The sequence below is a fragment of the Pseudophryne corroboree genome, unplaced genomic scaffold (genome assembly GCF_028390025.1).
Source record: "Pseudophryne corroboree isolate aPseCor3 unplaced genomic scaffold, aPseCor3.hap2 scaffold_1126, whole genome shotgun sequence".
NCBI lineage: Eukaryota > Metazoa > Chordata > Amphibia > Anura > Myobatrachidae > Pseudophryne > Pseudophryne corroboree.
In genome coordinates, this window is record NW_026967752.1 from 145,812 (window position 1) to 172,361 (window position 26,550).

At 35.8% G+C, this 26,550-nt stretch overlaps 11 non-coding genes across 11 annotated transcripts; all 11 read left to right on the plus strand.

Moving 5' to 3' along the window:
• Positions 1-3,058: 3,058 nt before the first annotated feature.
• Positions 3,059-3,151, plus strand: TRNAI-UAU (transfer RNA isoleucine (anticodon UAU)). The gene is given in 2 exon segments: positions 3,059-3,096; positions 3,116-3,151. It is a non-coding gene; the product is annotated as a tRNA-Ile (tRNA).
• Positions 3,152-3,970: 819 nt separating this feature from the next.
• TRNAI-UAU (transfer RNA isoleucine (anticodon UAU)) lies at positions 3,971-4,063 on the plus strand. The gene is given in 2 exon segments: positions 3,971-4,008; positions 4,028-4,063. It is a non-coding gene; the product is annotated as a tRNA-Ile (tRNA).
• A 1,704-nt stretch (positions 4,064-5,767) lies between these two features.
• Positions 5,768-5,860, plus strand: TRNAI-UAU (transfer RNA isoleucine (anticodon UAU)). The gene is given in 2 exon segments: positions 5,768-5,805; positions 5,825-5,860. It is a non-coding gene; the product is annotated as a tRNA-Ile (tRNA).
• Positions 5,861-7,567: 1,707 nt separating this feature from the next.
• On the plus strand, positions 7,568-7,660 carry TRNAI-UAU (transfer RNA isoleucine (anticodon UAU)). The gene is given in 2 exon segments: positions 7,568-7,605; positions 7,625-7,660. It is a non-coding gene; the product is annotated as a tRNA-Ile (tRNA).
• Positions 7,661-10,234: 2,574 nt separating this feature from the next.
• On the plus strand, positions 10,235-10,327 carry TRNAI-UAU (transfer RNA isoleucine (anticodon UAU)). Its single transcript is given in 2 exon segments — positions 10,235-10,272; positions 10,292-10,327. It is a non-coding gene; the product is annotated as a tRNA-Ile (tRNA).
• A 2,603-nt stretch (positions 10,328-12,930) lies between these two features.
• TRNAI-AAU (transfer RNA isoleucine (anticodon AAU)) lies at positions 12,931-13,023 on the plus strand. Its single transcript is given in 2 exon segments — positions 12,931-12,968; positions 12,988-13,023. It is a non-coding gene; the product is annotated as a tRNA-Ile (tRNA).
• An 809-nt stretch (positions 13,024-13,832) lies between these two features.
• TRNAI-UAU (transfer RNA isoleucine (anticodon UAU)) lies at positions 13,833-13,925 on the plus strand. The gene is given in 2 exon segments: positions 13,833-13,870; positions 13,890-13,925. It is a non-coding gene; the product is annotated as a tRNA-Ile (tRNA).
• An 809-nt stretch (positions 13,926-14,734) lies between these two features.
• TRNAI-UAU (transfer RNA isoleucine (anticodon UAU)) lies at positions 14,735-14,827 on the plus strand. The gene is given in 2 exon segments: positions 14,735-14,772; positions 14,792-14,827. It is a non-coding gene; the product is annotated as a tRNA-Ile (tRNA).
• An 809-nt stretch (positions 14,828-15,636) lies between these two features.
• TRNAI-UAU (transfer RNA isoleucine (anticodon UAU)) lies at positions 15,637-15,729 on the plus strand. The gene is given in 2 exon segments: positions 15,637-15,674; positions 15,694-15,729. It is a non-coding gene; the product is annotated as a tRNA-Ile (tRNA).
• Positions 15,730-22,828: 7,099 nt separating this feature from the next.
• On the plus strand, positions 22,829-22,921 carry TRNAI-UAU (transfer RNA isoleucine (anticodon UAU)). Its single transcript is given in 2 exon segments — positions 22,829-22,866; positions 22,886-22,921. It is a non-coding gene; the product is annotated as a tRNA-Ile (tRNA).
• Positions 22,922-25,507: 2,586 nt separating this feature from the next.
• Positions 25,508-25,600, plus strand: TRNAI-UAU (transfer RNA isoleucine (anticodon UAU)). Its single transcript is given in 2 exon segments — positions 25,508-25,545; positions 25,565-25,600. It is a non-coding gene; the product is annotated as a tRNA-Ile (tRNA).
• Positions 25,601-26,550: the final 950 nt, after the last annotated feature.

Genomic DNA, 26,550 nt, shown 5'->3' on the forward strand with positions numbered 1-26,550 from the left:
TTGTGGGTTTAAGTCCCGTCTGAGTTGGAAGTCATTACAGCAAGTGTCTCATCACTAGAGTTTATATTTTATCCTTGCTTCAACTGTAAAACAGTCCTGCAGTGTTTAGCTTGTAAAAAATGACCACAGAAGCTAAAATATGACATTAATTATGATAACATTGTTGTTGTTGTTTTTTAAACCTTTTCTATCACAGTGGACAGCTTATTCAAGTGCCATCTGGCATGCATGTCCCTTTGTTGCTCATCATTCATCACCATAAATGATTTTCTTTTTCAATTCTTATGAATGTACTGATTGTATTGAATAAAATCCACATCTAGCATAACCAATTAATGCTGCTAAGTGCTCCAGTGGCGCAATTGGTCAGCGCGTGGTACTTATAAGACAGTATCTGTTGAGAAACGCCGAGGTTGTGAGTTCATGCCTCACCTGGAGCAGCTTTGTATAATGTTTTTTTTCCCTTTTTTATGTCATTAGTCATTGATTATAAACTGCTACCTTAATATTTAATATGATATTACAAAGGATGGAAGAAAGAAAGAAAACACACAAACATGATTGTGCATTTAAGTTGTCAGCACACATCTGCTTTGGTACAAATGCACTGCATATCTTCCTTCAGTCAGCCAACAAAACAGCAATGGAAAAGATTAACATACTGTTGGTAAAGCAGTTGCATCAAATTGATTTTCTGCAATATAGCATGATAATCCATACTGACAGCTCTGGATAGTACCAGCACATTTCTTGCTGGACTTGGTAATGCAAAGAACACAGTAAACAGCTTCACTTTTTTCAAAAATAAATAATTGACTATTAAAAACCTATCAGTCTTAAATAAGGACATCAGTAAGCACCACTGGCATAATGGATAAGGCACTGTTCTCCTAAGCCAGTGGTTGTGGGTTTAAGTCCCGTCTGAGTTGGAAGTCATTACAGCAAGTGTCTCATCACTAGAGTTGATATTTTATCCTTGCTTCAACTGTAAAACAGTCTTGCAGTGTTTAGCTTGTAAAAAATGACCACAGAAGCTAAAATATGACATTTATTATGATAACATTGTTGTTGTTGTTTTTTAAACCTTTTCTATCACCGTGGACAGCTTATTCAAGTGCCATCTGGCATGCATGTTCCTTTGTTGCTCATCATTCATCACCAAAAATGATTTTCTTTTTCAATTCTTATGAATGTACTGATTGTATTGAATAAAATCCACATCTAGCATAACCAATTAATGCTGCAAAGTGCTCCAGTGGCGCAATTGGTCAGCGCGCAAAACTTATAAGACAGTATCTGTTGAGCAATGCCAAGGTTGTGAGGTCAAGCCTCACCTGGAGCATCTTTGTATACTATTTTTTTTTCCTTTTCTTATGTCATTAGTCATTGATTATAAACTGCTACCTTAATATTTAATATGATATTACAAAGGATGGAAGAAAGAAAGAAAAAACACAAACATGATTGTGCATTTAAGTTGTCAGCACACATCTGCTTTGGTTCAAATGCACTGCATATCTTCCTTCAGTCAGCCAACAAAACAGCAATTTAAAAGATTAACATACTGTTGGTAAAGCAGTTGCATCAAATTGATTTTCTGCAATATAGCATGATAATCCATACTGACAGCTCTGGATAGTACCAGCACATTTCTTGCTGGACTTGGTAATGCAAAGAACACAGTAAACAGCTTCACTATTATTCAAAAATAAATAATTGACTATTAAAAACCTAACAGTCTTAAATAAGGACATCAGTGAGCACCACTGGCATAATGGATAAGGCACTGTTCTCCTAAGCCAGTGGTTGTGGGTTTAAGTCCTGTCTGAGTTGGAAGTCAATACAGCAAGTGTCTCATCAGTAGAGTTGATATTTTATCCTTGCTTCAACTGTAAAACAGTCTTGCAGTGTTTAGCTTGTAAAAAGTGACCACAGAAGCTAAAATATGACATTAATTATGATAACATTGTTGTTGTTGTTTTTTAAACCTTTTCTATCACCGTGGACAGCTTATTCAAGTGCCATCTGGCATGCATGTTCCTTTGTTGCTCATCATTCATCACCAAAAATGATTTTCTTTTTCAATTCTTATGACTGTACTGATTGTATTGAATAAAATCCACATCTAGCATAACCAATTAATGCTGCAAAGAGCTCCAGTGGCGCAATTGGTCAGCGCGCGGTATTTATAAGACAGAATCTGTTGAGCAATGCAGAGGTTGTGAGTTCAAGCCTCACCTGGAGCATCTTTGTATACTGTTTTTTTTTCCTTTTCTTATGTCATTAGTCATTGATTATAAACTGCTTCCTTAATATTTAATATGATATTACAAAGGATGGAATAAAGAAAGAAAAAACACAAACATGATTGTGCATTTAAGTTGTCAGCACACATCTGCTTTGGTTCAAATGCACTGCATATCTTCCTTCAGTCAGCCAACAAAACAGCAATTTAAAAGATTAACATACTGTTGGTAAAGCAGTTGCATCAAATTGATTTTCTGCAATATAGCATGATAATCCATACTGACAGCTCTGGATAGTACCAGCACATTTCTTGCTGGACTTGGTAATGCAAAGAACACAGTAAACAGCTTCACTTTTTCCTCAAAAATAAATAATTGACTATTAAAAACCTATCAGTCTTAAATAAGGACATCAGTAAGCACCACTGGCATAATGGATAAGGCACTGTTCTCCTAAGCCAGTGCTTGTGGGTTTAAGTCCCGTCTGAGTTGGAAGTCATTACAGCAAGTGTCTCATCACTAGAGTTGATATTTTATCCTTGCTTCAACTGTAAAACAGTCTTGCAGTGTTTAGCTTGCAAAAAATGACCACAGAAGCTAAAATATGACATTAATTATGATAACATTGTTGTTGTTGTTTTTTAAACCTTTTCTATCACCGTGGACAGCTTATTCAAGTGCCATCTGGCATGCATGTTCCTTTGTTGCTCATCATTTATCACCAAAAATTATTTTCTTTTTCAATTCTTATGACTGTACTGATTGTATTGAATAAAATCCACATCTAGCAAAACCAACTAATGCTGCAAAGTGCTCCAGTGGTGCAATTGGTCAGCGCGCGGTACTTATAAGACAGTATATGTTGAGCAATGCCGAGGTTGTGAGTTCAAGCCTCACCTGGAGCATCTTTGTATACTGTTTTTTTTTTCCTTTTCTTATGTCATTAGTCATTGATTATAAACTGCTTCCTTAATATTTAATATGATATTACAAAGGATGGAAGAAAGAAAGAAATAACACAAACATGATTGTGCATTTAAGTTGTCAGCACACATCTGCTTTGGTTCAAATGCACTGCATATCTTCCTTCAGTCAGCCAACAAAACAGCAATTTAAAAGATTAACATACTGTTGGTAAAGCAGTTGCATCAAATTGATTTTCTGCAATATAGCATGATAATCCATACTGACAGCTCTGGATAGTACCAGCACATTTCTTGCTGGACTTGGTAATGCAAAGAACACAGTAAACAGCTTCACTTTTTCCTCAAAAATAAATAATTGACTATTAAAAACCTATCAGTCTTAAATAAGGACATCAGTAAGCACCACTGGCATAATGGATAAGGCACTGTTCTCCTAAGCCAGTGCTTGTGGGTTTAAGTCCCGTCTGAGTTGGAAGTCATTACAGCAAGTGTCTCATCACTAGAGTTGATATTTTATCCTTGCTTCAACTGTAAAACAGTCTTGCAGTGTTTAGCTTGCAAAAAATGACCACAGAAGCTAAAATATGACATTAATTATGATAACATTGTTGTTGTTGTTGTTGTTTTTTAAACCTTTTCTATCACCGTGGACAGCTTATTCAAGTGCCATCTGGCATGCATGTTCCTTTGTTGCTCATCATTCATCACCAAAAATTATTTTCTTTTTCAATTCTTATGACTGTACTGATTGTATTGAATAAAATCCACATCTAGCAAAACCAACTAATGCTGCAAAGTGCTCCAGTGGTGCAATTGGTCAGCGCGCGGTACTTATAAGACAGTATATGTTGAGCAATGCCGAGGATGTGAGTTCAAGCCTCACCTGGAGCATCTTTGTATACTGTTTTTTTTTCCTTTTCTTATGTCATTAGTCATTGATTATAAACTGCTTCCTTAATATTTAATATGATATTACAAAGGATGGAAGAAAGAAAGAAATAACACAAACATGATTGTGCATTTAAGTTGTCAGCACACATCTGCTTTGGTTCAAATGCACTGCATATCTTCCTTCAGTCAGCCAACAAAACAGCAATGGAAAAGATTAACATACTGGTGGTAAAGCAGTTGCATCATATTGATTTTCTGCAATATAGTATGATAATCCATACTGACAGCTCTGGATAGTACCAGCACATCAGCACATTTCTTGCTGGACTTGGTAATGCAAAGAACACAGTAAACAGCTTCACTTTTTCCTCAAAAATAAATAATTGACTATTAAAAACCTGACAGTCTTAAATAAGAACATCAGTAAGCACCACTTGCATAATGGATAAGTCACTGCCCTCCTAAGCCAGGGGGTCCAAGTCCCCTATGGGGTGGAATTCATTACAGCAAGTATCTCATCACTAGAGTTGATATTTTATCCTTGCTTCAACTGTAAAACAGTCTTGCAGTGTTTAGCTTGCAAAAAATGACCACAGAAGCTAAAATATGACATTTATTATGATAACATTGTTGTTGTTTTTTTTAAACCTTTTCTATCACCGTGGACAGCTTATTCAAGTGCCATCTGGCATGCATGTTCCTTTGTTTCTCATCATTCATCTCCAAAAATGATTTTCTTTTTCAATTCTTATGACTGTACTGATTGTATCACATCTAGCATAACAAATCAATGCTGCAAAGTGCTCCAGCGGTGCAATTGGTCCGCGCATGGTACTTATAAGATAGTATCTGTAGAGCAATACTGAGGTTTTGAGTTCAAGCCTCGCCTGGACCATGTTTGTCTACTGTTTTTTTTCCTTTTCTTATGTCATTAGTCATTGATTATAAACTGCTACCTTAATATTTAATATGATATTACAAAGGATGGAAGAAAGAAAGAAAAAACACAAACATGATTGTGCATTTAAGTTGTCAGCACACATCTGCTTTGGTTCAAATGCACTGCATATCTTCCTTCAGTCAGCCAGCCAACAAAACAGCAAAGGAAAAGATTAACATACTGTTGGTAAAGCAGTTGCATCAAATTGATTTTCTGCAATATAGCATGATAATCCATACTGACAGCTCTGGATAGTACCAGCACATTTCTTGCTGTACTTGGTAATGCAAAGAACACAGTAAACAGCTTCACTTTTTCCTCAAAAATAAATAATTGACTATTAAAAACCTAACAGTCTTAAATAAGAACATCAGTAAGCACCACTGGCATAATGGATAAGTCACTGCCCTCCTAAGCCAGGGGGTCCAAGTCCCATTTGGGGTGGAAGTCATTACAGCAAGTGTCTCATCACTAGAGTTAATATTTTATCCTTGCTTCAACTGTAAAACAGTCTTGCAGTGTTTAGCTTGTAAAAAATGACCACAGAAGCTAAAAAATGACATTTATTATGATAGCATTGTTGTTGTTTTTTTATAAACCTTTTCTATCACCGTGGACAGCTTATTCAAGTGCCATCTGGCATGCACGTTCGTTTGTTGCTCATCATTCATCACCAAAAATGATTTTATTTTTCAATTCTTATGACTGTACTGATTGTATTGAATAAAATCCACATTTAGCATAACCAACTGTTTCTGCTAAGTGCTCCAGTGGCGCAATTGGTCAGCGCACGGTATTTATAAGACAATATCTGTTGAGCAATGCCGAGGTTGTGAGTTCAAGCCTCACCTGGAGCAGCTTTGTATACTGTTTTTTTTTCCCTTTTCTTATGTCATTTGTCATTGATTATAAACTGGTAGCCTTAATATTTAATATAATATTACAAAGGATGGAAGAAAGAAAGAAAAAACACAAACATGATTGTGCATTTAAGTTGTCAGCACACATCTGCTTTGGTTCAAATGCACTGCATATCTTCCTTCAGTCAGCCAACAAAACAGCAATGGAAAAGATTAACATACTGTTGGTAAAGCAGTTGCATCAAATTGATTTTCTGCAATAAGCATGATAATCCATACTGACAGCTCTGGATAGTACCAGCACATTACTTGCTGGACTTGGTAATGCAAAGAACACAGTAAACAGCTTAACTTTTTGCTCAAAAATAAATAATTGACTATTAAAAACCTTACAATCTTAAATAAGAACATCAGTAAGCACCACTGGCATAATGGATAAGTCACTGCCCTCCTAAGCCAGGGGGTCCATGTCCCATATGGGGTGGAAGTCATTACAGCAAGTGTCTCATCACTAGAGTTGATATTTTATCCTTGCTTCAACTGTAAAACAGTCTTGCAGTGTTTAGCTTGCAAAAAATGACCACAGAAGCTAAAATATGACATTTATTATGATAACATTGTTGTCGTTGTTTTTTAAACCTTTTCTATCACCGTGGACAGCTTATTCAAGTGCCATCTGGCATGCATGTTCCTTTGTTGCTCATCATTCATCACCAAAAATTATTTTCTTTTTCAATTCTTATGACTGTTCTGATTGTATTGAATAAAATCCACATCTAGCATAACCAATTAATGCTGCAAAGTGCTCCAGTGGCGCAATTGGTCAGCGCGTGGTACTTATAAGCCAGTATCTGTTGAGCAATGCTGAGGTTATGAATTCAAGCCTCACCTGCAGCATTTTTGTATACTGTTTTTTTTTCCTTGACATTAGTCATTGATTATAAACTGCTACCTTAATATTTAATATGATATTACAAAGGATGGAAGAAAGAAAGAAAAAACACAAACATGATTGTGCATTTAAGTTGTCAGCACACATCTGCTTTGGTTCAAATGCACTGCATATCTTCCTTCAGTCAGCCAACAAAACAACAATGGAAAAGATTAACATACTGTTGGTAAAGCAGTTGCATCAAATTGATTTTCTGCAATATAGCATGATAATCCATACTGACAGCTCTGGATAGTACCAGCACATTTCTTGCTGGACTTGGTAATGCAAAGAACACAGTAAACAGCTTCAATTTTTTTCAAAAATAAATAATTGACTATTAAAAACCTAACTGTCCTAAATAAGAACATCAGTAAGCACCACTGGCATAATGGGTAAGGCACTGTTCTCCTAAGCCAGTGGTTGTGGGTTTAAGTCCCGTCTGAGTTGGAAGTCATTACAGCAAGTGTCTCATCACTAGAGTTGATATTTTATCCTTGCTTCAACTGTAAAACAGTCTTGCAGCGTTTAGCTTGTAAAAAATTACCACAGAAGCTAAAATATGACATTAATTATGATAACATTGCTGTTGTTGTTGTTTTTTAAACCTTTCCTATCACCGTGGACAGCTTATTCAAGTGCCATCTGGCATGCATGTTCCTTTGTTGCTCATCATTCATCACCAAAAATAATTTTCTTTTTCAATTCTTATGACTGTACTGATTGTATTGAATAAAATCCACATCTAGCATAACCAATTAATGCTGCAAAGTGCTCCAGTGGCGCAATTGGTCAGCGCGTGGTACTTATAAGACAGTATCTGTTGAGCAATGCTGAGGTTGTGAGTTCAAGCCTCACCTGGAGCATCTTTGTATACTGATTTTTTTACTTTTCTTATGTCATTAGTCATTGATTATAAACTGCTACCTTAATAAATAATATGATATTACAAAGGATGGAAGAAAGAAAGAAAAAACACAAACATGATTGTGCATTTAAGTTGTCAGCACACATCTGCTTTGGTTCAAATGCACTGCATATCTTCCTTCAGTCAGCCAACAAAACAGCAATGGAAAAGATTAACATACTGTTGGTAAAGCAGTTGCATCAAATTGATTTTCTGCAACATAGCATGATAATCCATACTGACAGCTCTGGTTAGTACCAAGACATTTCTTGCTGTACTTGGTAATGCAAAGAACACAGTAAACAGCTTCACTTTTTTTCAAAAATAAATAATTGACTATTAAAAACCTATCAGTCTTAAATAAGGACATCAGTAAGCACCACTGGCATAATGGATAAGGCACTGTTCTCCTAAGCCAGTGGTTGTGGGTTTAAGTCCCATCTGAGTTGAAAGTCATTACAGCAAGTGCCTCATCACTAGAGTTGATATTTTATCCTTGCTTCAACTGTAAAACAGTCTTGCAGTGTTTAGCTTGTAAAAAATGACCACAGAAGCTAAAATATGACAAAAATAACAATGTTGTTGTTTTTTTTTAAACCTTTTCTATCACCGTGGGCAGCTTATTCAAGTGCCATCTGGCATGCATGTTCCTTTGTTGATCATCATTCATCACCAAAAATGATTTTCTTTTTCAATTCTTATGACTGTACTGATTGTATTGAATAAAATCCACATCTAGCATAACAAATTAATGCTACAAAGTGCTCCAGTGGCGCAATTGGTCTGCGCGTGGTTCTTATAAGACAGTATCTGTTGAGCAATGCCGAGATTTTGAGTTCAAGCCTCACCTGGAGCATCTTTGTATACTGTTTTTTTTTCTTGTCATTAGTCATTGATTATAAACTGCTACCTTGATATTTAATATGATATTACAAAGGATAGAAGAAAGAAAGAAAAAACACAAACATGATTGTGCATTTAAGTTGTCAGCACACATCTGCTTTGGTTCAAATGCACTGCTTAGTCAACCAACAAAACAGCAATGGAAAAGATTAACATACTGTTGGTAAAGCAGTTGCATCAAATTGATTTTCTGCAATATAGCATAATAATCCATACTGACAGCTCTGGTTAGTACCAGCACATTTCTTGCTGGACTTGGTAATGCAAAGAACACAGTAAACAGCTTCACTTTTTTTCAAAAATAAACAATTGACTATTAAAAACCTATCAGTCTTCAATAAGGACATCAGTAAGCACCACTTGCATAATGGATAAGTCACTGCCCTCCTAAGCCAGGGGGTCCAAGTCCCATATGGGGTGGAAGTCATTACAGCAAGTGTCTCATCACTAGAGTTGATATTTTAGTCTTGCTTCAACTGTAAAACAGTCTTGCAGTGTTTAGCTTGTAAAAAATGACCACAGAAGCTAAAATATGACATTAATTATGATAACATTGATGTTGTTGTTTTTTAAACCTTTTCTATCACCGTGGACAGCTTATTCAAGTGCCATCTGGCATGCATGTTCCTTTGTTGCTCATCATTCATCACCAAAAATGATTTTCTTTTTCAATTCTTATGACTGTTCTGATTGTATTGAATAAAATCCACATCTAGCATAACCAATTAATGCTGCAAAGTGCTCCAGTGGCGCAATTGGTCAGCGCGCAGTACTTATAAGCCAGTATCTGTTGAGCAATGCTGAGGTTGTGAGTTCAAGCCTCACCTGCAGCATCTTTGTATATTGTTTTTTTTCCTTTTCTTATGTCATTAGTCATTGATTATAAACTGCTACCTTAATATTTAATATGATATTACAAAGGATAGAAGAAAGAAAGAAAAAACAAACACAAACATGATTGTGCATTTAAGTTGTCAGCACACATCTGCTTTGGTTCAAATGCACTGCTTAGTCAACCAACAAAACAGCAATGGAAAAGATTAACATACTGTTGGTAAAGCAGTTGCATCAAATTGATTTTCTGCAATATAGCATGATAATCCATACTGACAGCTCTGGTTAGTACCAGCACATTTCTTGCTGGACTTGGTAATGCAAAGAACACAGTAAACAGCTTCACTTCTTTTCAAAAATAAATAATTGACTATTAAAAACCTATCAGTCTTCAATAAGGACATCAGTAAGCACCACTGGCATAACGGATAAGTCATTGCCCTCCTAAGCCAGGGGGTCCAAGTCCCATATGGGGTGGAAGTCATTACAGCAAGTGTCTCATCACTAGAGTTGATATTTTAGCCTTGCTTCAACTGTAAAACAGTCTTGCAGTGTTTAGCTTGCAAAAAATGACCACAGAAGCTAAAATATGACATTTATTATGATAACATTGTTGTTGTTTTTTTTAAACCTTTTCTATCACAGTGGACAGCTTATTCAAGTACCATCTGACATGCATGTTCATTTGTTGCTCATAATTCATCACAAAAAATGATTTTCTTTTTCAATTCTTATGACTGTACTGATTGTATTGAATAAAATCCACATCTAGCATAACCAATGAATGCTGCAAAGTGCTCCAGTGGTGCAATTGGTCAGCACGCGGTACTTATAAGACAGTATCTGTTGAGCAATGCTGAGGTTGTGAGTTCAAGCCTCACCTGGAGCATCTTTGTATACAGTTTTTTTTCCTTGACATTAGTCATTGATTATAAACTGCTACCTTAATATTTAATATGATATTACAAAGGATGGAAGAAAGAAAGAAAAATCACAAACATGATTGTGCATTTAAGTTGTCAGCACACATCTGCTTTGGTTCAAATGCACTGCATATCTTCCTTCAGTCAGCCAACAAAACAGCAATGGAAAAGATTAACATACTGTTGGTAAAGCAGTTGCATCAAATTGATTTTCTGCAATATAGCATGATAATCCATACTGACAGCTCTGGATAGTACCAGCACATTTCTTGCTGGACTTGGTAATGCAAAGAACACAGTTAACAGCTTCAATTTTTTTCAAAAACAAATAATTGACTATTAAAAACCTAACTGTCCTAAATAAGAACATCAGTAAGCACCACTGGCATAATGGGTAAGGCACTGTTCTCCTAAGCCAGTGGTTGTTGGTTTAAGTCCCGTCTGAGTTGGAAGTCATTACAGCAAGTGTCTCATCACTAGAGTTGATATTTTATCCTTGCTTCAACTGTAAAACAGTCTTGCAGCGTTTAGCTTGTAAAAAATTACCACAGAAGCTAAAATATGACATTAGTTATGATAACATTGTTGTTGTTGTTGTTGTTTTTTAAACCTTTTCTATCACCGTGGACAGCTTATTCAAGTGCCATCTGGCATGCATGTTCCTTTGTTGCTCATCATTCATCACCAAAAATGATTTTCTTTTTCAATTCTTATGACTGTACTGATTGTATTGAATAAAATCCACATCTAGCATAACCAATTAATGCTGAAAAGCGCTCCAGTGGCGCAATTAGTCAGCGCACGGTACTTATAAGACAGTATCTGTTGAGCAATGCCAAGGTTGTGAGTACAAGCCTCACATGGAGCATTTTTGTATACTGTTTTTTTTTCCTTTTCTTATGTCATTAGTCATTGATTATAAACTGCTACCTTAATATTTAATATGATATTACAAAGGATGGAAGAAAGAAAGAAAAAACACAAACATGATTGTGCATTTAAGTTGTCAGCACACATCTGCTTTGGTTCAAATGCACTGCATATCTTCCTTCAGTCAGCCAACAAAACAGCAATGGAAAAGATTAACATACTGTTGGTAAAGCAGTTGCATTAAATTGATTTTCTGCAATATAGCATGATAATCCATACTGACAGCTCTGGTTAGTACCAGCACATTTCTTGCTGGACTTGGTAATGCAAAGAACACAGTAAACAGCTTCACTTTTTTTCAAAAATAAATAATTGACTATTAAAAACCTATCAGTCTTAAATAAGGACATCAGTAAGCACCACTGCCATAATGGATAAGGCACTGTTCTCCTAAGCCAGTGGTTGTGGGTTTAAGTCCCGTCTGAGTTGGAAGTCATTACAGCAAGTGCCTCATCACTAGAGTTGATATTTTATCCTTGCTTCAACTGTAAAACAGTCTTGCAGTGTTTAGCTTGTAAAAAATGACCACAGAAGCTAAAATATGACAAAAATAACATTGTTGTTGTTTTTTTTTTAAACCTTTTCTATCATCGTGGGCAGATTATTCAAGTGCCATCTGGCATGCATGTTCCTTTGTTGCTCATCATTCATCACCAAAAATGATTTTCTTTTTCAATTCTTATGACTGTACTGATTGTATTGAATAAAATCCACATCTAGCATAACAAATTAAAACTACAAAGTGCTCCAGTGGCACAATTGGTCTGCGCGCGGTACTTATAAGACAGTATCTGTTGAGCAATGCCGAGGTTTTGAGTTCAAGCCTCACCTGGAACATCTTTGTATACTGTTTTTTTTCCTTGTCATTAGTCATTGATTATAAACTGCTACCTTAATATTTAATATGATATTACAAAGGATGGAAGAAAGAAAGAAAAAACACAAACATGATTGTGCATTTAATTTGTCAGCACACATCTGCTTTGGTTCAAATGCACTGCATATCTTCCTTCAGTCAGCCAACAAAACAGCAATGGAAAAGATTAACATACTGTTGGTAAAGCAGTTGCATCAAATTGATTTTCTGCAATATAGCATGATAATCCATACTGACAGCTCTGGATAGTACCAGCACATTTCTTTCAGGACTTGGTAATGCAAAGAACACAGTAAACAGCTTCAATTTTTTTCAAACATAAATAATTGACTATTAAAAACCTATCAGTCTTAAATAAAGACATCAGTAAGCACCACTGGCATAATGGGTAAGGCACTGTTCTCCTAAGCCAGTGATTGTGGGTTTAAGTCCCGTCTGAGTTGGAAGTTATTTACAGCAAGTGTCTCATCACTAGAGTTGATATTTTATCCTTGCTTCAACTGTAAAACAGTCTTGCAGTGTTTAGCTTGTAAAAAATGACCACAGAAGCTAAAATATGACATTAATTATGATAACATTGTTGTTGTTGTTTTTTAAACCTTTTCTATCACCGTGGACAGCTTATTCAAGTGCCATCTAGCATGCATGTTCCTTTGTTGCTCATCATTCATCACCAAAAAATTTTCTTTTTCAATTCTTATGACTGTACTGATTGTATTGAATAAAATCAACATCTAGCATAACCAATAAATGCTGCAAAGTGCTCCAGTGGCGCAATTGGTCAGCGCGCGGTACTAATTAGACAGTATCTGTTGAGCAATGCTGAGGTTGTGAGTTCAAGCCTCACCTGGAGCATCTTTGTACACTGTTTTTTTCCTTTTCTTATGTCATTAGTCATTGATTATAAACTGCTACCTTAATATTTAATATGATATTACAAAGGATGGAAGAAAGAAAGAAAAAACACAAACATGATTGTGCATTTAAGTTGTCAGCACACATCTGCTTTGGTTCAAATGCACTGCATATCTTCCTTCAGTCAGCCAACAAAACAGCAATGGAAAAGATTAACATACTGTTGGTAAAGCAGTTGCATCAAATTGATTTTCTGCAATATAGCATGATAATCCATACTGACAGCTCTGGATAGTACCAGCACATTTCTTGCTGGACTTGGCAATGCAAAGAACACAGTAAACAGCTTCACTTTTCTTCAAAAATAAATAATTGACTATTAAAAACCTATCAGTCTTAAATAAGGACATCAGTAAGCACCACTGGCATAATGGATAAGTCACTGCCCTCCTAAGCCAGGGGGTCCAAGTCCCATATGGGGTGGAAGTCATTAGAGCAAGTGTCTCATCACTAGAGTTGATATTTTATCCTTGCTTCAACTGTAAAACAGTCTTGCAGTGTTTAGCTTGTAAAAAATGACCACAGAAGCTAAAATATGACATTAATTATTATAACATTGTTGTTGTTGTTGTTGTTATTTAAACCTTTTCTATCACCGTGGATAGCTTATTCAAGTGCCATCTGGCATGCATTTTCCTTTGTTGCTCATCATTCATCACCAAAAATGATTTTCTTTTTCAATTCTTATGACTATACTGATTGTATTGAATAAAATCCACATCTAGCATAACCAATTAATGCTGCAAAGTGCTCCAGTGGCGCAATTGGTCAGCGTGCGGTACTTATAAGACAGTATCTGTTGAGCAATGCTGAGGTTGTGAGTTCAAGCCTCACCTGGAGCATCTTTGTATACTGTTTTTTTTCCTTTTCTTATGTCATTAGTCATTGATTATAAACTGCTACCTTAATATTTAATATGATATTACAAAGGATGGAAGAAAGAAAGAAAAAACACAAACATGATTGTGCATTTAAGTTGTCAGCACACATCTGCTTTGGTTCAAATGCACTGCATATCTTCCTTCAGTCAGCCAACAAAACAGCAATGGAAAAGATTAACATACTGTTGGTAAAGCAGTTGCATCAAATTGATTTACTGCAATATAGCATGATAATCCATACTGACAGCTCTGGATAGTACCAGCACATTTCTTTCAGGACTTGGTAATGCAAAGAACACAGTAAACAGCTTCAATTTTTTTCAAACATAAATAATTAACTATTAAAAACCTATCAGTCTTAAATAAAGACATCAGTAAGCACCACTGGCATAATGGGTAAGGCACTGTTCTCCTAAGCCAGTGATTGTGGGTTTAAGTCCCGTCTGAGTTGGAAGTTATTTACAGCAAGTGTCTCATCACTAGAGTTGATATTTTATCCTTGCTTCAACTGTAAAACAGTCTTGCAGTGTTTAGCTTGTAAAAAATGACCACAGAAGCTAAAATATGACATTAATTATGATAACATTGTTGTTGTTGTTTTTTAAACCTTTTCTATCACCGTGGACAGCTTATTCAAGTGCCATCTAGCATGCATGTTCCTTTGTTGCTCATCATTCATCACCAAAAAATTTTCTTTTTCAATTCTTATGACTGTACTGATTGTATTGAATAAAATCAACATCTAGCATAACCAATAAATGCTGCAAAGTGCTCCAGTGGCGCAATTGGTCAGCGCGCGGTACTTATAAGACAGTATCTGTTGAGCAATGCTGAGGTTGTGAGTTCAAGCCTCACCTGGAGCATCTTTGTACACTGTTTTTTTCCTTTTCTTATGTCATTAGTCATTGATTATAAACTGCTACCTTAATATTTAATATGATATTACAAAGGATGGAAGAAAGAAAGAAAAAACACAAACATGATTGTGCATTTAAGTTGTCAGCACACATCTGCTTTGGTTCAAATGCACTGCATATCTTCCTTCAGTCAGCCAACAAAACAGCAATGGAAAAGATTAACATACTGTTGGTAAAGCAGTTGCATCAAATTGATTTTCTGCAATATAGCATGATAATCCATACTGACAGCTCTGGATAGTACCAACACATTTCTTGCTGGACTTGGCAATGCAAAGAACACAGTAAACAGCTTCACTTTTCTTCAAAAATAAATAATTGACTATTAAAAACCTATCAGTCTTAAATAAGGACATCAGTAAGCACCACTGGCATAATGGATAAGTCACTGCCCTCCTAAGCCAGGGGGTCCAAGTCCCATATGGGGTGGAAGTCATTACAGCAAGTGTCTCATCACTAGAGTTGATATTTTATCCTTGCTTCAACTGTAAAACAGTCTTGCAGTGTTTAGCTTGTAAAAAATGACCACAGAAGCTAAAATATGACATTAATTATTATAACATTGTTGTTGTTGTTGTTGTTATTTAAACCTTTTCTATCACCGTGGATAGCTTATTCAAGTGCCATCTGGCATGCATTTTCCTTTGTTGCTCATCATTCATCACCAAAAATGATTTTCTTTTTCAATTCTTATGACTATACTGATTGTATTGAATAAAATCCACATCTAGCATAACCAAATAATGCTGCAAAGTGCTTCAGTGGCGCAATTGGTCAGCGTGCGGTACTTATAAGACAGTATCTGTTGAGCAATGCTGAGGTTGTGAGTTCAAGCCTCACCTGGAGCATCTTTGTATACTGTTTTTTTTCCTTTTCTTATGTCATTAGTCATTGATTATAAACTGCTACCTTAATATTTAATATGATATTACAAAGGATGGAAGAAAGAAAGAAAAAACACAAACATGATTGTGCATTTAAGTTGTCAGCACACATCTGCTTTGGTTCAAATGCACTGCATATCTTCCTTCAGTCAGCCAACAAAACAGCAATGGAAAAGATTAACATACTGTTGGTAAAGCAGTTGCATCAAATTGATTTTCTGCAATATAGCATGATAATCCATACTGACAGCTCTGGATAGTACCAGCACATTTCTTTCAGGACTTGGTAATGCAAAGAACACAGTAAACAGCTTCAATTTTTTTCAAACATAAATAATTGACTATTAAAAACCTATCAGTCTTAAATAAAGACATCAGTAAGCACCACTGGCATAATGGATAAGGCACTGTTCTCCTAAGCCAGTGATTGTGGGTTTAAGTCCCGTCTGAGTTGGAAGTTATTTACAGCAAGTGTCTCATCACTAGAGTTGATATTTTATCCTTGCTTCAACTGTAAAACAGTCTTGCAGTGTTTAGCTTGTAAAAAATGACCACAGAAGCTAAAATATGACATTAATTATGATAACATTGTTGTTGTTGTTTTTTAAACCTTTTCTATCACCGTGGACAGCTTATTCAAGTGCCATCTAGCATGCATGTTCCTTTGTTGCTCATCATTCATCACCAAAAAAATTTCTTTTTCAATTCTTATGACTGTACTGATTGTATTGAATAAAATCAACATCTAGCATAACCAATAAATGCTGCAAAGTGCTCCAGTGGCGCAATTGGTCAGCGCGCGGTACTTATAAGACAGTATCTGTTGAGCAATGCTGAGGTTTGGAGTTCAAGCCTCACCTGGAGCATCTTTGTATACTGTTTTTTTTCCTTTTCTTATGTCATTAGTCATTGATTATAAACTGCTACCTTAATATTTAATATGATATTACAAAGGATGGAAGAAAGAAAGAAAAAACACAAACATGATTGTGCATTTAAGTTGTCAGCACACATCTGCTTTGGTTCAAATGCACTGCATATCTTCCTTCAGTCAGCCAACAAAACAGCAATGGAAAAGATTAACATACTGTTGGTAAAGCAGTTGCATCAAATTGATTTTCTGCAATATAGCATGATAATCCATACTGACAGCTCTGGTTAGTACCAGCACATTTCTTGCTGGACTTGGTAATGCAAAGAACACAGTAAACAGCTTCACTTTTTTTCAAAAATAAATAATTGACTATTAAAAACCTATCAGTCTTAAATAAGGACATCAGTAAGCACAACTGGCATAATGGATAAGGCACTGTTCTCTTAAGCCAGTGGTTGTGGGTTTAAGTCCCGTCTGAGTTGGAAGTCATTACAGCAAGTGCCTCATCACTAGAGTTGATAATTTATCCTTGCTTCAACTGTAAAACAGTCTTGCAGTGTTTAGCTTGTAAAAAATGACCACAGAAGCTAAAATATGACAAAAATAACATTGTTGTTGTTTTTTTTTTAAACCTTTTCTATCATCGTGGGCAGATTATTCAAGTGCCATCTGGCATGCATGTTCCTTTGTTGCTCATCATTCATCACCAAAAATGATTTTCTTTTTCAATTCTTATGACTGTACTGATTGTATTGAATAAAATCCACATCTAGCATAACAAATTAAAACTACAAAGTGCTCCAGTGGCGCAATTGGTCTGCGCGCGGTACTTATAAGACAGTATCTGTTGAGCAATGCCGAGGTTTTGAGTTCAAGCCTCACCTGGAACATCTTTGTATACTGTTTTTTTTCCTTGTCATTAGTCATTGATTATAAACTGCTACCTTAATATTTAATATGATATTACAAAGGATGGAAGAAAGAAAGAAAAAACACAAACATGATTGTGCATTTAAGTTGTCAGCACACATCTGCTTTGGTTCAAATGCACTGCATATCTTCCTTTAGTCAGCCAACAAAACAGCAATGGAAAAGATTAACATACTGTTGGTAAAGCAGTTGCATCAAATTGATTTTCTGCAATATAGCATGATAATCCATACTGACAGCTCTGGATAGTACCAGCACATTTCTTGCAGGACTTGGTAATGCAAAGAACACAGTAAACAGCTTCAATTTTTTTCAAACATAAATAATTGACTATTAAAAACCTATCAGTCTTAAATAAAGACATCAGTTAGCACCACTGGCATAATGGGTAAGGCACTGTTCTCCTAAGCCAGTGATTGTGGGTTTAAGTCCCGTCTGAGTTGGAAGTTATTTACAGCAAGTGTCTCATCACTAGAGTTGATATTTTATCCTTGCTTCAACTGTAAAACAGTCTTGCAGTGTTTAGCTTGTAAAAAATGACCACAGAAGCTAAAATATGACATTAATTATGATAACATTGTTGTTGTTGTTTTTTAAACCTTTTCTATCACCGTGGACAGCTTATTCAAGTGCCATCTAGCATGCATGTTCCTTTGTTGCTCATCATTCATCACCAAAAATGATTTTCTTTTTCAATTCTTATGACTGTACTGATTGTATTGAATAAAATCCACATCTAGCATAACCAATAAATGCTGCAAAGTGCTCCAGTGGCGCTATTGGTCAGCGCGCGGTACTTATAAGACAGTATCTGTTGAGCAATGCTGAGGTTGTGAGTTCAAGCCTCACCTGGAGCATCTTTGTACACTGTTTTTTTTCCTTTTCTTATGTCATTAGTCATTGATTATAAACTGCTACCTTAATATTTAATATGATATTACAAAGGATGGAAGAAAGAAAAAAAAATCACAAACATGATTGTGCATTTAAGTTGTCAGCACACATCTGCTTTGGTTCAAATGCACTGCATATCTTCCTTCAGTCAGCCAACAAAACAGCAATGGAAAAGATTAACATACTGTTGGTAAAGCAGTTGCATCAAATTGATTTTCTGCAATATAGCATGATAATCCATACTGACAGCTCTGGATAGTACCAGCACATTTCTTGCTGGACTTGGTAATGCAAAGAACACAGTTAACAGCTTCAATTTTTTTCAAAAATAAATAATTGACTATTAAAAACCTAACTGTCCTAAATAAGAACATCAGTAAGCACCACTGGCATAATGGGTAAGGCACTGTTCTCCTAAGCCAGTGGTTGTTGGTTTAAGTCCCGTCTGAGTTGGAAGTCATTACAGCAAGTGTCTCATCACTAGAGTTGATATTTTATCCTTGCTTCAACTGTAAAACAGTCTTGCAGCGTTTAGCTTGTAAAAAATGACCACAGAAGCTAAAATATGACATTAATTATGATAACATTGTTGTTGTTGTTTTTTAAACCTTTTCTATCACCGTGGACAGCTTATTCAAGTGCCATCTGGCATGCATGTTCCTTTGTTGCTCATCATTCATCACCAAAAATGATTTTCTTTTTCAATTCTTATGACTGTACTGATTGTATTGAATAAAATCCACATCTAGCATAACCAATTAATGCTGAAAAGCGCTCCAGTGGCGCAATTAGTCAGCGCACGGTACTTATAAGACAGTATCTGTTGAGCAATGCTGAGGTTGTGAGTTCAAGCCTCACCTGGAGTATCTTTGTACACTGTTTTTTTCCTTTTCTTATGTCATTAGTCATTGATTATAAACTGCTACCTTAATATTTAATATGATATTACAAAGGATGGAAGAAAGAAAGAAAAAACACAAACATGATTGTGCATTTAAGTTGTCAGCACACATCTGCTTTGGTTCAAATGCACTGCATATCTTCCTTCAGTCAGCAAACAAAACAGCAATGGAAAAGATTAACATACTGTTGGTAAAGCAGTTGCATCAAATTGATTTTCTGCAATATAGCATGATAATCCATACTGACAGCTCTGGATAGTACCAGCACATTTCTTGCTGGACTTGGCAATGCAAAGAACACAGTAAACAGCTTCACTTTTCTTCAAAAATAAATAATTGACTATTAAAAACCTATCAGTCTTAAATAAGGACATCAGTAAGCACCACTGGCATAATGGATAAGTCACTGCCCTCCTAAGCCAGGGGGTCCAAGTCCCATATGGGGTGGAAGTCATTACAGCAAGTGTCTCATCACTAGAGTTGATATTTTATCCTTGCTTCAACTGTAAAACAGTCTTGCAGTGTTTAGCTTGTAAAAAATGACCACAGAAGCTAAAATATGACATTAATTATTATAACATTGTTGTTGTTGTTGTTATTTAAACCTTTTCTATCACCGTGGATAGCTTATTCAAGTGCCATCTGGCATGCATTTTCCTTTGTTGCTCATCATTCATCACCAAAAATGATTTTCTTTTTCAATTCTTATGACTATACTGATTGTATTGAATAAAATCCACATCTAGCATAACCAATTAATGCTGCAAAGTGCTCCAGTGGCGCAATTGGTCAGCGCGCGGTACTTATAAGACAGTATCTGTTGAGCAATGCTGAGGTTGTGAGTTCAAGCCTCACCTAGAGCATCTTTGTATACTGTTTTTTTTCCTTTTCTTATGTCATTAGTCATTGATTATAAACTGCTACCTTAATATTTAATATGATATTACAAAGGATGGAAGAAAGAAAGAAAAAACACAAACATGATTGTGCATTTAAGTTGTCAGCACACATCTGCTTTGGTTCAAATGCACTGCATATCTTCCTTCAGTCAGCCAACAAAACAGCAATGGAAAAGATTAACATACTGTTGGTAAAGCAGTTACATCAAATTGATTTTCTGCAATATAGCATGATAATCCATACTGACAGCTCTGGTTAGTACCAGCACATTTCTTGCTGGACTTGGTAATGCAAAGAACACAGTAAACAGCTTCACTTTTTTTCAAAAATAAATAATTGACTATTAAAAACCTATCAGTCTTAAATAAGGACATCAGTAAGCACCACTGCCATAATGGATAAGGCACTGTTCTCCTAAGCCAGTGGTTGTGGGTTTAAGTCCCGTCTGAGTTGGAAGTCATTACAGCAAGTGCCTCATCACTAGAGTTGATATTTTATCCTTGCTTCAACTGTAAAACAGTCTTGCAGTGCTTAGCTTGTAAAAAATGACCACAGAAGCTAAAATATGACAAAAATAACATTGTTGTTGTTTTTTTTTAAACCTTTTCTATCACCGTGGACAGCTTATTCAAGTGCCATCTGGCATGCATGTTCCTTTGTTGCTCATCATTCATCACCAAAAATGATTTTCTTTTTCAATTCTTATGACTGTACTGATTGTATTGAATAAAATCCACATCTAGCATAACCAATTAATGCTAGAAAGTGCTCCAGTGGCGCAATTGGTCTGTGCACGGTACTTATAAGACAGTATCTGTTGAGCAATGCCGAGGTTTTGAGTTCAAGCCTCACCTGGAGCATCTTTGTATACTGTTTTTTTTCCTTGTCATTAGTCATTGATTATAAACTGCTACCTTAATATTTAATATGATATTACAAAGGATGGAAGAAAGAAAGAAAGAAAGAAAGAAAGAAAGAAAGAAAGCACACAAACATGATTGTGCATTTAAGTTGTCAGCACACATCTGCTTTGGTTCAAATGCACTGCATATCTTCCTTCAGTCAGCCAACAAAACAGCAATGGAAAAGATTAACATACTGTTGGTAAAGCAGTTGCATCAAATTGATTTTCTGCAATATAGCATGATAATCCATACTGACAGCTCTGGTTAGTACCAGCACATTTCTTGCTGGACTTGGTAATGCAAAGAACACAGTAAACAGCTTCACTTTTTTTCAAAAATAAATAATTGACTATTAAAAACCTATCAGTCTTAAATAAGGACATCAGTAAGCACAACTGGCATAATGGATAAGGCACTGTTCTCCTAAGCCAGTGGTTGTGGGTTTAAGTCCCGTCTGAGTTGGAAGTCATTACAGCAAGTGCCTCATCACTAGAGTTGATATTTTATCCTTGCTTCAACTGTAAAACAGTCTTGCAGTGTTTAGCTTGTAAAAAATGACCACAGAAGCTAAAATATGACAAAAATAACATTGTTGTTGTTTTTTTTTAAACCTTTTCTATCATCGTGGGCAGATTATTCAAGTGCCATCTGGCATGCATGTTCCTTTGTTGCTCATCATTCATCACCAAAAATGATTTTCTTTTTCAATTCTTATGACTGTACTGATTGTATTGAATAAAATCCACATCTAGCATAACAAATTAAAACTACAAAGTGCTCCAGTGGCGCAATTGGTCTGCGCGCGGTACTTATAAGACAGTATCTGTTGAGCAATGCCGAGGTTTTGAGTTCAAGCATCACCTGGAACATCTTTGTATACTGTTTTTTTTCCTTGTCATTAGTCATTGATTATAAACTGCTACCTTAATATTTAATATGATATTACAAAGGATGGAAGAAAGAAAGAAAAAACACAAACATGATTGTGCATTTAAGTTGTCAGCACACATCTGCTTTGGTTCAAATGCACTGCATATCTTCCTTCAGTCAGCCAACAAAACAGCAATGGAAAAGATTAACATACTGTTGGTAAAGCAGTTGCATCAAATTGATTTTCTGCAATATAGCATGATAATCCATACTGACAGCTCTGGATAGTACCAGCACATTTCTTGCTGGACTTGGCAATGCAAAGAACACAGTAAACAGCTTCACTTTTCTTCAAAAATAAATAATTGACTATTAAAAACCTATCAGTCTTAAATAAGGACATCAGTAAGCACCACTGGCATAATGGATAAGTCACTGCCCTCCTAAGCCAGGGGGTCCAAGTCCCATATGGGGTGGAAGTCATTACAGCAAGTGTCTCATCACTAGAGTTGATATTTTATCCTTGCTTCAGTCTTGCAGTGTTTAGCTTGTAAAAAATGACCACAGAAGCTAAAATATGACATTAATTATTATAACATTGTTGTTGTTGTTGTTATTTAAACCTTTTCTATCACCGTGGATAGCTTATTCAAGTGCCATCTGGCATGCATTTTCCTTTGTTGCTCATCATTCATCACCAAAAATGATTTTCTTTTTCAATTCTTATGACTATACTGATTGTATTGAATAAAATCCACATCTAGCATAACCAACTAATGCTGCAAAGTGCTCCAGTGGCGCAATTGGTCAGCGCGCGGTACTTATAAGACAGTATCTGTTGAGCAATGCTGAGGTTGTGAGTTCAAGCCTCACCTGGAGCATCTTTGTATACTGTTTTTTTTTCCTTTTCTTATGTCATTAGTCATTGATTATAAACTGCTACCTTAATATTTAATATGATATTACAAAGGATGGAAGAAAGAAAGAAAAAACACAAACATGATTGTGCATCTGCTTTGGTTCAAATGCACTGCATATCTTCCTTCAGTCAGCCAACAAAACAGCAATGGAAAAGATTAACATACTGTTGGTAAAGCAGTTGCATCAAATTGATTTTCTGCAATATAGCATGATAATCCATACTGACAGCTCTGGATAGTACCAGCACATTTCTTGCTGGACTTGGTAATGCAAAGAACACAGTAAACAGCTTCACTCTTTTTCAAAAATAAATAATTGACTATTAAAAACCTATCAGTCTTAAATAAGGACATCAGTAAGCACCACTGCCATAATGGATAAGGCACTGTTCTCCTAAGCCAGTGGTTGTGGGTTTAAGTCCCGTCTGAGTTGGAAGTCATTACAGCAAGTGCCTCATCACTAGAGTTGATATTTTATCCTTGCTTCAACTGTAAAACAGTCTTGCAGTGCTTAGCTTGTAAAAAATGACCACAGAAGCTAAAATATGACAAAAATAACATTGTTGTTGTTTTTTTTTTAAACCTTTTCTATCACCGTGGACAGCTTATTCAAGTGCCATCTGGCATGCATGTTCCTTTGTTGCTCATCATTCATCACCAAAAATGATTTTCTTTTTCAATTCTTATGACTGTACTGATTGTATTGAATAAAATCCACATCTAGCATAACCAATTAATGCTAGAAAGTGCTCCAGTGGCGCAATTGGTCTGTGCACGGTACTTATAAGACAGTATCTGTTGAGCAATGCCGAGGTTTTGAGTTCAAGCCTCACCTGGAGCATCTTTGTATACTGTTTTTTTTCATTGTCATCAGTCATTGATTATAAACTGCTACCTTAATATTTAATATGATATTACAAAGGATGGAAGAAAGAAAGAAAGAAAGAAAGAAAGAAAGCACACAAACATGATTGTGCATTTAAGTTGTCAGCACACATCTGCTTTGGTTCAAATGCACTGCATATCTTCCTTCAGTCAGCCAACAAAACAGCAATGGAAAAGATTAACATACTGTTGGTAAAGCAGTTGCATCAAATTGATTTTCTGCAATATAGCATGATAATCCATACTGACAGCTCTGGTTAGTACCAGCACATTTCTTGCTGGACTTGGTAATGCAAAGAACACAGTAAACAGCTTCACTTTTTTTCAAAAATAAATAATTGACTATTAAAAACCTATCAGTCTTAAATAAGGACATCAGTAAGCACAACTGGCATAATGGATAAGGCACTGTTCTCCTAAGCCAGTGGTTGTGGGTTTAAGTCCCGTCTGAGTTGGAAGTCATTACGGCAAGTGCCTCATCACTAGAGTTGATATTTTATCCTTGCTTCAACTGTAAAACAGTCTTGCAGTGTTTAGCTTGTAAAAAATGACCACAGAAGCTAAAATATGACAAAAATAACATTGTTGTTGTTTTTTTTTAAACCTTTTCTATCATCGTGGGCAGATTATTCAAGTGCCATCTGGCATGCATGTTCCTTTGTTGCTCATCATTCATCACCAAAAATGATTTTCTTTTTCAATTCTTATGACTGTACTGATTGTATTGAATAAAATCCACATCTAGCATAACAAATTAAAACTACAAAGTGCTCCAGTGGCGCAATTGGTCTGCGCGCGGTACTTATAAGACAGTATCTGTTGAGCAATGCCGAGGTTTTGAGTTCAAGCCTCACCTGGAACATCTTTGTATACTGTTTTTTTTCCTTGTCATTAGTCATTGATTATAAACTGCTACCTTAATATTTAATATGATATTACAAAGGATGGAAGAAAGAAAGAAAAAACACAAACATGATTGTGCATTTAAGTTGTCAGCACACATCTGCTTTGGTTCAAATGCACTGCATATCTTCCTTCAGTCAGCCAACAAAACAGCAATGGAAAAGATTAACATACTGTTGGTAAAGCAGTTGCATCAAATTGATTTTCTGCAATATAGCATGATAATCCATACTGACAGCTCTGGATAGTACCAGCACATTTCTTGCTGGACTTGGCAATGCAAAGAACACAGTAAACAGCTTCACTTTTCTTCAAAAATAAATAATTGACTATTAAAAACCTATCAGTCTTAAATAAGGACATCAGTAAGCACCACTGGCATAATGGATAAGTCACTGCCCTCCTAAGCCAGGGGGTCCAAGTCCCATATGGGGTGGAAGTCATTACAGCAAGTGTCTCATCACTAGAGTTGATATTTTATCCTTGCTTCAACTGTAAAACAGTCTTGCAGTGTTTAGCTTGTAAAAAATGACCACAGAAGCTAAAATATGACATTAATTATTATAACATTGTTGTTGTTGTTGTTATTTAAACCTTTTCTATCACCGTGGATAGCTTATTCAAGTGCCATCTGGCATGCATTTTCCTTTGTTGCTCATCATTCATCACCAAAAATGATTTTCTTTTTCAATTCTTATGACTATACTGATTGTATTGAATAAAATCCACATCTAGCATAACCAACTAATGCTGCAAAGTGCTCCAGTGGCGCAATTGGTCAGCGCGCGGTACTTATAAGACAGTATCTGTTGAGCAATGCTGAGGTTGTGAGTTCAAGCCTCACCTGGAGCATCTTTGTATACTGTTTTTTTTTCCTTTTCTTATGTCATTAGTCATTGATTATAAACTGCTACCTTAATATTTAATATGATATTACAAAGGATGGAAGAAAGAAAGAAAAAACACAAACATGATTGTGCATCTGCTTTGGTTCAAATGCACTGCATATCTTCCTTCAGTCAGCCAACAAAACAGCAATGGAAAAGATTAACATACTGTTGGTAAAGCAGTTGCATCAAATTGATTTTCTGCAATATAGCATGATAATCCATACTGACAGCTCTGGATAGTACCAGCACATTTCTTGCTGGACTTGGTAATGCAAAGAACACAGTAAACAGCTTCACTCTTTTTCAAAAATAAATAATTGACTATTAAAAACCTATCAGTCTTAAATAAGGACATCAGTAAGCACAACTGCCATAATGGATAAGGCACTGTTCTCCTAAGCCAGTGGTTGTGGGTTTAAGTCCCGTCTGAGTTGGAAGTCATTACAGCAAGTGCCTCATCACTAGAGTTGATATTTTATCCTTGCTTCAACTGTAAAACAGTCTTGCAGTGCTTAGCTTGTAAAAAATGACCACAGAAGCTAAAATATGACAAAAATAACATTGTTGTTGTTTTTTTTTTAAACCTTTTCTATCACCGTGGACAGCTTATTCAAGTGCCATCTGGCATGCATGTTCCTTTGTTGCTCATCATTCATCACCAAAAATGATTTTCTTTTTCAATTCTTATGACTGTACTGATTGTATTGAATAAAATCCACATCTAGCATAACCAATTAATGCTAGAAAGTGCTCCAGTGGCGCAATTGGTCTGTGCACGGTACTTATAAGACAGTATCTGTTGAGCAATGCCGAGGTTTTGAGTTCAAGCCTCACCTGGAGCATCTTTGTATACTGTTTTTTTTCATTGTCATCAGTCATTGATTATAAACTGCTACCTTAATATTTAATATG